Raw genomic sequence first — 11821 nt, 5'->3', positions numbered from 1 at the left:
TTCCGCCCGCCCCTCACAGCCGCTTCCGCCCGCAGCCCCGCCCGGCCGCGGGGTGAACCATTCCCGCCGAGGCGCGGGGGGGATCGGGTGCCGGCCGTCCCCCCTCCGCCGACTTTCCCGCTCGGCGCTGCCGGAGAGAAAGTGCCTGTCCCTCTCTTGTCCCTCGTTCTGAAGTTGAGAAACGGGTTTTGCTTTTCTTTCCCCCCCTTTCTGGCTTCGCTGCGGGTCCTCCTGCGCGCCCCCCCCGAGGAGGTGCCGGGAGTGGGGCGGCCGGGCGGAGGGGGCGGCCGCAGAGGCGCCCGTGTGTCAATGTGTCTGTCCTTCACTCCTCCATTGTCTGCCGTCGCCGTCGCCGCCGCGCCTGCCCTTCCCTCCCCGGACCGCGCAACCACCCGACAGGTGCGGCCGCCGAGCGAGCGAGCGAGCGAGGGAGCGGGCGGGCGGGCGGACGGACGGGCGGGCGGGCGCCCCTCACGGCCGGGCCGGGCAAGGCCACGCCACGCTACCCCGCGGGAGAGCGCGGCCGCCGCCGGGCGGGAGCGGCGCCTCAAGCCCCGCCGCGGCGCTGCCCGGGCTGCGGCGGGGCAGCTCCGGGCGGGCGGGCGAGGGAGGGAGGCGCGGGGCCTGTGCGCGGCGGCCATGGCGGGTCCGGGCGTGCGCTGCGGCGCGCCTGACCGGGTGCCCACGGAAGGAGCGGAGCGGAGCGCAGCGCCGCCGTGCGCGGGAGCGGGCGCCCCGGGCACCCCCGCCGCTGCGAGGGGCGAGGTGGCCGGGCGCCCTCGGCGGGCGCGGGGGAGCCCGCTGGAAGCCCCGAGGCCCCCGGGACGGGCGGGCTGGCACCTGTGGCAGGGCGGCCCCGGCGCCCGGCGGTCTTCCCTCTTGCCTTTTCGTGGCGTCGGCTTGCGGGGTGGTCTTTCCTAGGCAGGCAAAGCTGTTTATTCGGCTAAAGCGGCCGAATACAGCACTGGCTGTGTCACGGCATCGTGTCCCTAAAAGGAAGCGGACTTTGATGAATTGGGAAGGGAAATAACGCGTGTGGGGTGTTTAGAGCGGTGCCTTTTGTTAGCGCCCTTCTAAAATTAAACCGTCGGTGGAAAAATGATCTTTGTTACGGATCCAACTTTCCACTCCTCCGGTTGAAGCTCGGTAGGCAAAGGGATGATCCTGCAGATCCCCAGCCAGGGGCAGAGAGTGAGGTTTAATAGCGTGTGTTTGTACGAGAGAGAAAAGCAGAACCCTAGTACTTGGTGCTGACTTTTTACCCTCCTTTGTTCTACTCTTCAGTGTGTGATTTTTGTATCCTTTGTTTTAAGGAGCCTATTTTTTTCCCATAACTAATCTTTGAAGACATAGCTTTATCAGCAAGCTGATTTTTTTTTTTCTTAATACTCACAGATCATCTCATGGATACTTATTGGAATCTCTCTCGAATGCTAATCTTGTTTCCAGTTTTCATATTTGTTAATTGCTTGACTGACTTTCAGAAATGGTGAAGTGCCGTTGTTTGCTTCCTGGTTTGTAGAAGAGCATGCTCTCTGAACCTAGTGTATCTTCATACCTGCTTGGGTACAAAAGCGAAGTATGATATGATTTTATTTTAACAAAACAGACAATTTCTGTATGTTTTCCTGATTTTAGAAATCACAGAAATACAGGGATGTACCACCATATAGTTTTACTTGAATCAACAAGTGTAAATAAGAGAGATTGCTTTGGACTTCAGATTATGACAGGTTGCCTTGACTTTTTTTTGTGTGAAACCAAAAATGCCTTGAAGGGAATGCCCTTAAAACAGAAGTGCTTTTTATATTCTGGTCCAGAAAGATACCCTTGTGTAGTAAGTACTATCAGAGGTCTGTCACTGGCTCAACCGTGAAGGCTGAAATTGGGGTTTAAGTGGTCTTTTGTTGGTTCACTGCAGGGTGGGAACTTTACCCGCTGTGAACAAATTTTGTGATGTTGTAGTACGCTGATAATCTCTGTGGCAGTATTAAATAGCAAGAGCCTACAAGCTTCCTTTCATATTCCAAAAAAACCCTGTCAGGCATTCAGTGTACAAAAGCATGCATATTACATTCATTTTTTCTTAACGTGAGAATGTCAATGCTGTCACTGGACCCTAGTTCACAGAGTAAACAGGCAAACACAGTTTTTCCTTGGCAGCCTCACTGGAGCTCACTTGGTGACTTAAAGCTGCAGGACTGCTCCATCTGTAAGGATAAGAAAATACTTTAAGACTAGTTAAAAATGTTTATTGCCCTTACCTATGGAAGGCTTCTGTATGACCTTCATCCCACAAATTTGCAGACATTTCACAATCTTCGGTTTATTGTTGCAAGACAATGATGAGGTAATGAGGTGGCGTTGCCTCCATCTTATGTATAGAATTTGAAACATGGAGGCAGCAAATGATTTTTTCAAGGTTGTGTAGGGAGTCTGTGTCAGGGCGCAGAACTGGAATCTGGAAATGTAGGTTCTGTACTTTTGTGTCTTGCCCCTTAAAGTATTTTCTTTTATCTGCTGTATCTGGTTGTTACACAATATATTAAGTTGTGGGTATTACTCTGTGGTAATTAATAATTTAAGTTGTGGGTGTTACAGAGGGAAAAGGACGTGTTAACCTCACTGTCTCAATATTGTTTAGATTTCAATTGCTAAGTATCCTATGAAACTTTCCTTATTTCCTCATCAGGTTATACATCTGATACTTTTGATTTGTGAAGCAGATACAAGTGGTAACATTTTTTCCCCTCTGGTTTGTTAGTTCTAGCCCGTGCAGTTCTGCTCTTGGGAATTTATGCTGGCTATTGTAATACACGTATAGGTGATCCTAAACACCTCATGTTTTCTGCAGCTGTCAAGAGCAAGGTCCATGCAAGAAAATAACAAGGATTTCTTTAATTAAGCATTAGTAATACAATATACAATACAATAAATGCCTTTTCTTGGGCTAAGATAGGGGAGAAGGGACTGCCTTATTCCTTGGAGAGTGTACCATGAAACTCTCAGTCTTTGGACATGGAAGAGCGGAAAAGGAGATGCTGAAATGGTTTCACTGGTTTCAAGCTGTTTTCTGTCAAATGACTAACCTTCGTTTGTATCTTAAAGGCTTGCTTGAATTATGACCATGTACTCTGCTGCTCTGCTAATGGTAGCATGGGTCAAAGATCCTACAGCCTCTTTCTGCGCCAGGGCTTAGCATGATCAGAAACCTGGTCTGACCCGCTACATTTGATAAAATAACAGGTCAAACAAGTACTGATATTCTTATGATTTATTCTCCTAGCTCCCACCCCGCTGGTCAGAACTAAGGACTTCCCTTTGTATTGGATCACCTGCAGTGGTTTTTTTGAGTTTAGGTAAACTCTACATCTGCAGCATCTTGTGGTTGTGACTTCCACAGCTGCTTGAAGAAGGACCTCTTTTTGGTTTTGAGCTTGCTACTTCACGGTTTCGTTTGATTCCCCGCCCCCAGTTCCTGTTTTGGGAGAATGTGAAGAATTGTTCCCTGTTCACCCTTGACGTGCAGTCATACCTTGACAGACCTGTATTACCCTCTGCCACTGTCTTTTTGCCAAGCTGAATTCTTAAGTCTATTTAATCTTTCCTATATAAAAGCCATTTCATGTGGTTCTCAAGTGCGTTTTCATAAAATGGTTCTGTCTTCTGTGTGGCCTGGGCTATGGGAAATCTCCTTCATGTGGAGTTGAGCCTTTCAGACAGACCTTTGCTGGGCTTTGGACCTCCTGTCTCCAATCCTGGCCAAACTGAGGAGCATCTAATGGGGTTATTATTCATTTAGATCAATGCAAGTTCAAGGGTTTTTTATTGCTAGAAACATCTGAGTTTTTCTGTCACAGATCCTAATTTGTGGATATGTTACTTTTCCACCCCTGGTTGATTTGCATTGTATAAGTCTTTGACTTCCTGAAGTATTTTTATTTTATCGTAAGTGGGGTTTTTTTAGGTTTCATCTGGTTTTGGATCTCAGGACAGCCACTGGATCTATGATATGATCTGTCAGCATTGCTAAGTCGTGTTTTGTACCAGAAGGTAGATTATAAAAAGACTGCAAAAGAATAACTGAAAGCAGCCAGGGACCGGCGAGCATGATAGATGTTTGAACACAATAGGTATGTCTTTGAACGATAAGGTATTCCTATTGCTGGGGTGCTCATCTGAGACATGCATAGAGATCTCCATCTGCTACCAATTCCCTGTGGGACCCTGCACTAAGTTAGGTTTTCTCTACACTCTGAAATTTAGGAGCAAATCCCAACACTTGACTCTAGCTGTATCCAAAGCCTGGCATGATGAGACCTGTGCTTGCTTCATCTTCTCTTGAAGCCTGACTTGAAGGCTTATCAAGCATATGGGACAGAAGGACACCAAAGTATCCTCCAAAGGATTGTCTGACCCAGCAGGGGCCTGGGTTAGCAGAGTTCAGGTGAGCGGCATCCTCCAGCGGGAAATACAGGACAGCAGAGTGAAAGTACCAGTTTGGGACTTGAAGGTTCATATAACTGTGTGGTCCTCATTAGTCTGATTTAGCGTGAGTATTGGTTGTTTGCTCCTAGACCTGATCTGACTGAGCAGAGCCAGCTTTGGTGGTTTTGCACCCAGAATATAGTGAGTGTAGCAGCCATCTATAGAGGTTTCTTTAGAGAAAACTGCTCACAAGTTTATTTGTATAGGTTACAAAGTGCATTTTTGAGTATATGCTTCTATTTTTATGTATATATTTAACTGCTAATCGTACAAGGGCAACCCGCATAATCTTCCCACAGATAGTAAAGGTTAGCGGTGCAAAGGAGGAATTTTAAGGTGCTCAGTTACTGTGATGATGAGGGCAATGTGTGCGCCTTAGATAAATGTGCATTTGGGCTACCTGGTTAAAAGCTTCTTTAAAAAAAGAAATCAGCATTCCTTTCATAACAAAACCAGATACGTGTACTCCTTGCTCTATTTATATACTCAACATTGGATCTGTAATTTAAGAAAAAATTAAATTGCTCCTTTGCAGGTTGATTTCATATTATCTTAATTGTTTGTTCTAGATGGTCCTAGTATGAAAAACTTGCTCAGACAATACATCTTTCTTGCTTTTCATGAGAGACTTTAAGTCATTATAATTCTTTTTGATTAAGAGAAATCCAAGCTTTAAACAAATTGTTTCATGTGTATGAATTCCATGTAAGTAGGTACTTTAATTTTTCTGTAAGTGGAGATACAGGCAGCTTTTTGCTGATAAAGGACCGAGATGAGTTTAGTGACTGTGGAGCAATATGTGTCAGAGCACCCTTGCAAGGCAAAGTTCTTTCCATTTAAGCTTTGTAAGTGGTGGAAATAACCCAATTGTGCATTAGCACAGCTTCTGTAAGAGTTGATTTGCAATGGCTTTTCAGACAGGTGTTGCTAAAATAAATTCAAAGCTTCAGAGATGTGAAGTAAATAAAGTTACATAAAGCTGCAAGGGAAATACATCTCCATGTAGAAGAACGCTGAAAAACTTTTCAGCACCTATAAATCCTGCATCACCTTTTGGGAATAGTGAGTGTGATACTGGGAAAAATAGAGATCCTGAGAGTGTCAGCAGCAGTTAGTGACAATTAAACCTTTTATCTGGTGAAAAATGGTGGAGGCAGTTGGGTTAAATATATCTAATTTGTGACTAATTTTTTTAACCTAAGACAAGTTTATTTAAACTCTGCTTACAGTCATCTGCAGATATATGTACCTGTTTGCAGGCTTAGGGTGACTGTTTAGGACAGAGGAATAAGATTGTGTTGAATGGATATGTGCTATTAAGTTCAGATTGCTTTAAGAGACATCATCTTTTACTCCTCAGCTTATTTTCTGTCCTCATTCCTCCTGTTTAGATTCAACAATTCTTGTGTCTGTGTTGCACATAGGGCAATAGGCCTATATCTGTCTCACTGCCGAGTCTACAGGTAAAGTAATTCCATTTGGATACTTCATGTGCAATAAACTTCACCTGTGAGCTGCCATGGTTGCCCATTAAACTATGGATTTGATTTCTGATATTGTTTCTTTTTCCAAATGATCTGTTGTCGATTAAATGAGTCCTCTCCTCAATTGCAGCTGTACTTGTTAATTTAAAATAGTAATTATCTGTTCAAAGATAACTAAAATACTCAGAGATCGGTCAGAGATAATGCTGGTGTATGAGAGGAAGATTGACAAATGGAAAAAATCCATTGCATCTCCCTAGAGAGAAGTCTGTAGAGTGCAGTAATATTCTGCCATGCCTGAAAACCCTTTTGAACTTGCCACACTGTGCTTCTTAAATCCAGCTGTAGATTCTCTAAGAGAGTGCAAAAGTCAAAATAAAAAGCAAAATAGAGAGTCAGTGCAGTGACCAAAAAGATAGGTACAGTGGTGAAGTGGCCATATTTATGTCACCATAGTGCTCTTCAAGATTCTTATGTGCTGTAAAGCTGAGAGCAGAACGAAACACTTGAGTTTCAGAGTTTAACAACTTTGGTCTTCTGTGAAGTGTGGTTGTATAGTGCAAGCACAATAACGGGAAATCATCTATTTGTAACATTGCTGGTAAACTTTTCAACTTGGTTCACAGTTTTGCAATGGGGTTGGATAGGTGCAAGTGACAGCTCATGTAGATCAGACTGCAAAACTAGGAGGTGCTTAGTTCCTAGGCAAAGGGAAAGTAGTTAAGAGGTAAGCTGGTCAGGAGTCAGTATGGAAGCTGAAACCTGGGTAATGGCTGATACTCATGGTAAGAGTCCTTTTTTTCCTGTTGTTGAGTCTTGTTCCCACCCCATCTTTACATATGCTTCTATTACTAAGTATGTTTTAAGAAAGAACTTCCTCACATGTGCCGTAAAAAAAAAAAAAAAAATCTTTTGTCAAGTTATGTGTTTTGGTTTTTAAGCTCCCAGAAGTCAGGAAAATATTTCCAGGAAGTAAATCCATAGTAATTCCTACTGTAATAGGAACTTTGTCTATAAGAGCTGTTAGTTGCTTTTGAAATTAGAAATGTGTTTTTTCCTAGTACAGAAACTATAGAGTTTTCTGTAGGAATTTTAAAATTCATTGAGTACTTCATACATAGGCATGTTTTGGAGTCCTGTGTAAGAATTTGCTCTGCCAGATCAGAGTTATTTTTAGGTCAGATGGAGAAGTTTATTACAGAGATTCCTAGCAGTTATTGCAGACTCTCAGTAGCGGACAAAGATTATTGCTTTTAGTCAGTCTGTAAGAAGGATGGATTACCTCTGGTGAAAATTAGAATTGAGGACAGACAGGTCAGACAAGAAAAATGCTAGATGAAGTCTGGTACAGAGAGGTTGGTCAGGGACACAGGAAGGAAGCATCTCCTGTGATGTCTTGAATCCTAACGAGTTACACCCTTCTACAACTCCTTCAACTACTGCAGACAAAACAAATATGGATTTGGGGTTGTAGTTCATTGTAATAACCAGTTTAATGTGTTTTCCTTAAATGTGTTTTCTTTTCATGCAGAAAAAGAAGTCTAAGCAGTTCAACAGTTTGTAATTTGCAAGCTTAAGTGATCCTTTCATTTTAGGTTTTGTTTCCATGAATGAAATCCTCAACTTCTCTAGAAATGATTTTAAAAGGGAAAATTCATTCAGTGCATTCAAGTTACACGTTAGTCATTTTTCTATGATCAGGCACAGAGGTGAAATCTTACGAACATGTTACTGAGCATTAACAGACATGGGACTTGTCATTTATTTTCACTATCACTTCATGCCTCAAGCGATATAAAATTAGAAAAATAAAGTATGTTATTTGTTTGAAATGCTTAAGGAGATGTCAACCCTTTAGAAAGAGGAGGAGATGATGAGTTTCCTTTCAATCTACAACCTTCTCTGTATGTGCCAATATCGATATGAGTTTGGTTAGAGTCTTGTTGCTGGTTTTGTCCTGTGTCTCTGCACCTCTCTAAGGTTGCTCCTGAAGCCTGTGCTGTTAAGTCTCTTTTCTGTCTTAGGTCTGCTTTGACTATATTATCTTAATGCATGGTTTCCTGTGACCGAGGCCTGAGGATCCCCAAATCATCAGCCAGTGCTACAGAAGCCCAGTGTTGTGCTGTTGAATATTCTGTCCGATGTGTTTTTTTGTTCCCCTACATTTTGTTGCAAAAAGAGGCCCCAGTCAGCATGTCCCCAGGGCTGCCTGAATCCTTGGCTCTGCCCTTGAGATTCATTGTCCTGTGCATCAGTCTCGGCTCCCTTCCCAGCACAGGGAAGCATCTGCTTCTCCTGTGCCCAAGTATGTGGACGAGGTCTTTTGCCAGGTTTTGAGTTTGGCTACCTTGTTTTGCAGAACTTTTAAAAGAATTTTCCCTGAGTTAGAGAAATGAAAACATACTCATAATTTACTTTTCCAAAGGAGCCAAGAGAAGGGCTTTGTATTTTCAATTGTTGCCTGTTAAAACATTTATTGGTGTGTGCTGAAAAGTGCCTTCTTCCCAATGTGCCATTAGTATGTCAATTTATTTGCATTGCTGTTGTACCTCCAAGATCCTTCGTTATAATAATGGACTGGTTGTTTTGTGACCTACACTCCTAAATCATCAAGGCTATCAGGTCTCTTCTGTGATGAAGTTGTGCGATTCTTGAACTTTCATCTGTAAGCAGTGGTCCACAGCTCCCTGAAGCCAAAGCATTTTATGGGTAGCCTGTTTGATGCTAGGGCTAGCTTAATGCTCACCCTGACTTGTTTTTTTTTCTTGGGTATAGGAAGGCGTGATTCTTTCCTCATTTTCCTTTGTCTTGTCAGTTTAAACAGTTGTTGACCTTTTCAGTCTGACCTGGTAGGTATCAGCACTGCAAAAACAGTGTTATGGTATGAAGAGACAACACACAAAAATCTTTTGAAGCTGAGGGAGAACACTGTGTCAGTGATGGGGAAAAGGGCACTGTCTTCCTAGTGTAGACCAAGATGTTCCCCATTTATTCTTTTTCAACATCTTTGTTACTTGTTTTTTGTAATCCCTGTACAAATTACTTGGTTCCTGCTAATAACTAGGTTATTAGATTACTGAATAGCTACTTTAATTAGTGTTCTCAACAGTTGGTTAATAAAGGTTCATATCAACGTATTCTTAATCTGAAATACCAGCTCTTGTTATTGCAGTGTGGTCAACAACAGAGGAAAATTTCCACCTATGGCAAAGGCCCTGATTGAGAGTCATGTTGAATATTTGCTTTCTTTTCTTTTAGATTTAAAAAAAAAATACATTTAGGTTGGCACTAATGCTACCTTTGCATTTTATGTTCTATTAGCAAAGAACATATGCTAGGTTTTCTAGTTCTTCAACTCTACAGAGCATATCAAACTAAGGCAAAGCAGCGCTCGAGTGAGAATGCAAATGCCTTGGTTTGCATGGGCTTTCACAGTCAGTTCATTGAGAGTTTGGCTGTATCCATGACTGAACAAATCTGTGTTTTGGGATTTAGCATCAGTTCACTTCTTAAAATTAGAAATAATTATTTATTTTAAAAAAAATTTTCCTCATTGGATGATAGATGCAGTTGCTGTTAACAGGTTTTTGGCTATTGAAGAGCTTCTGTTTCTTTTAAAAGAACAGAAGGTGTAGCACTGGAAGGTGTATGCCCCTTTTTCACTGAAAGTCAATGTATTTTGTAGAATCTTTTTCTACATCCACATTCAAGAGCCCTAGGTTTACTGGCATGTCTTTTTGAAGTCCTTGAGAAACGAGCCAAGCCTTTCATTGTGTTTTCTCAGTCCAGAAAAAAAAAAAAATCTTTATCTGTCTCATTAGTAAACCTTTCAAATTCTTCGTATCTTGCATTCTCATAGGAAGTGAGCTGTAGAAATCTAATGTAGCTTTTACTGGCATTCTTACTCTCTTGTATGTACACATGTATGACACACCTACAGATACACATCCCGTGGAATCTTTATTAGGTTATCTGCAGAAGTAGATTGCTGATATTGGTCTTTCCAGTGCATGAACCATGATGCTGTAAACAAGAAAATAGATTTCCCTATCAATAGTGTCAAAGCTGACATTGATACAACCCAGACAACCGCAAAGCGGATGTATGCTGCTTCTGCTGAAGGAAGCCAGGCTGGCTGGCATAGTGATGTTTTATGCCCATTTAAAAGGATATTAAACCTATTCCAGTTGGAAATCCTAACTCCTGCAGTAATGCTTGGCTTCAGAAACTGGGTTGGGTGTGGGTGGGTGGTTGTGGTGTGATGCTGAGCCTATTCTCTCAGCATATTTGTGGTATGCTGGATTTTGAAACTTCTCAGCCAACAATGGAAATTCTATGAATCATTTCAGAAAGATAAATAAGCAGGTCTACTGAATTAACTATAGAATGAATAATACACCATTAGTAATTGTCCTATTGTTAATTTTGGATGCATAATTAAACTCTTAACGCTGCCTGAGATGTTTTTAGGTGTCACTGAGATATAGACTTTCACACAGATTGCCAGTCTGCAGGTGTGAATTTCTGTTGTAGAAACTGCTGGAGGAAGTTTGATCTAGTTCAAATATCTAAAAAGTGCCTAAAACTGAAGCTGTGAAGCTGTTCACAAGAGACTCTCTAAGATCTCACCTAAAATAGGCAAGCAGAGTATTTTAGATAAGCTATTTTCTGGAAGAGTTTATGTTTCTCCATTGATGGTAGAAAGAAGCAAGAATCGCAGGGTCAGACTTAGGTGTCTGTTGTTAATTTTTAAAGTTAGGTCACATGCATCCCATTTTTGGGTTCTGACACTTGGTCTTTTGGTCAAGAAAAGTGGATACAGGTTTTGGCTTACCTGATTACCTCCTAAAATGATCGACCGTTAAATAGGTAGTAGTCCTCACAACCAATAGGCATCAATTAAATTGTCATTTTTTGCATTGAACTGAGCTGACTGACAGCTGTCCGTGCTTCCATTTCCAGTTCATGGGCACGAAGTATTTCAGGAACTGCTGCAGTCTAAATGGTACTGCCTGCAGGTGGGATCTGCTGCCTCTCGGATGGAGTGGGGTAAAATAGTATATACCTGCTCTGGTCTACATCTGGGTGAAACAGATGTCTCTCACTCAATAACTTTTAGCTTTTTGTAATGTGATTATGCTGTTAGCACATGATGCTGATACTGGAAAATAGATACAGATTAGTGAAGCAACAGGCTAATTACTCTATTTTTTCTAGCTCGGGTGATTTATATTGCTGCTTTATTTGACTTCCTTTCATGGCAATGTTTCTTAATTCTGAGATTCTGGCCACCTGTGTACATAAATGTATTTTTGAGAACTGAGTTTTCATCTGATTGCAATTATGATCAAAATTGCTTATAAATATATCTTTGAGGAGCACAACTACAGAGATGCATTCATAGCATTCATAATAGCCATTGCTTGCAATGCTTTATAGATAGACTATGAATTCTTTGGGTTCGTTTGATGGACTTCAAAGTCTCCTGAATCTGGATTACCAGCAAAGACATATTCTTGGTTTTAGGCATTTTCAGATAAGTGTTTCATTTAATGTCGTTTATGTTCAGATGCAGCATGGAAGAAGATTAAGAAAAAGGAAGCTGAACTGTTGAAATTGAGAGAAACCATGGTGTTTTGAGCACTTCTGTGACTGTGTCCGTGCATGGTATATCAAAATAGAGGAAACTTTGCCATACATGATTGCTTAGCATTTGATCTTTTTGGTTACCAAACAGAGACTGATCTCCCAGTTTGTTCTGATGTGTGAATAGTGTCTGAGTCCAGTACTGTCTGACCAGCTTCTTAGATGTTCCACACACAGAGGATGTGATGTTTAGTATCTCATTT

The 11821-nt window shown here is 42.1% G+C and overlaps 1 protein-coding gene across 1 annotated transcript in view; it reads left to right on the top strand.

Annotated features, from left to right (window-relative positions):
* Positions 1-270: 270 nt before the first annotated feature.
* Positions 271-11821, top strand: part of BZW2 (basic leucine zipper and W2 domains 2) — a 60713-nt gene continuing 49162 nt past the window's right edge. Inside the window, exon 1 of the mRNA XM_074863389.1 lies at positions 271-399. The gene's annotated coding sequence lies outside the window, so the exon portion shown is untranslated. The remainder of the gene's footprint in view (positions 400-11821) is intronic.

The sequence above is a fragment of the Strix uralensis genome, chromosome 1, assembly GCF_047716275.1.
Source record: "Strix uralensis isolate ZFMK-TIS-50842 chromosome 1, bStrUra1, whole genome shotgun sequence".
NCBI classification, from domain to species: domain Eukaryota; kingdom Metazoa; phylum Chordata; class Aves; order Strigiformes; family Strigidae; genus Strix; species Strix uralensis.
This window is presented reverse-complemented; position numbering and strand designations above follow the sequence as displayed.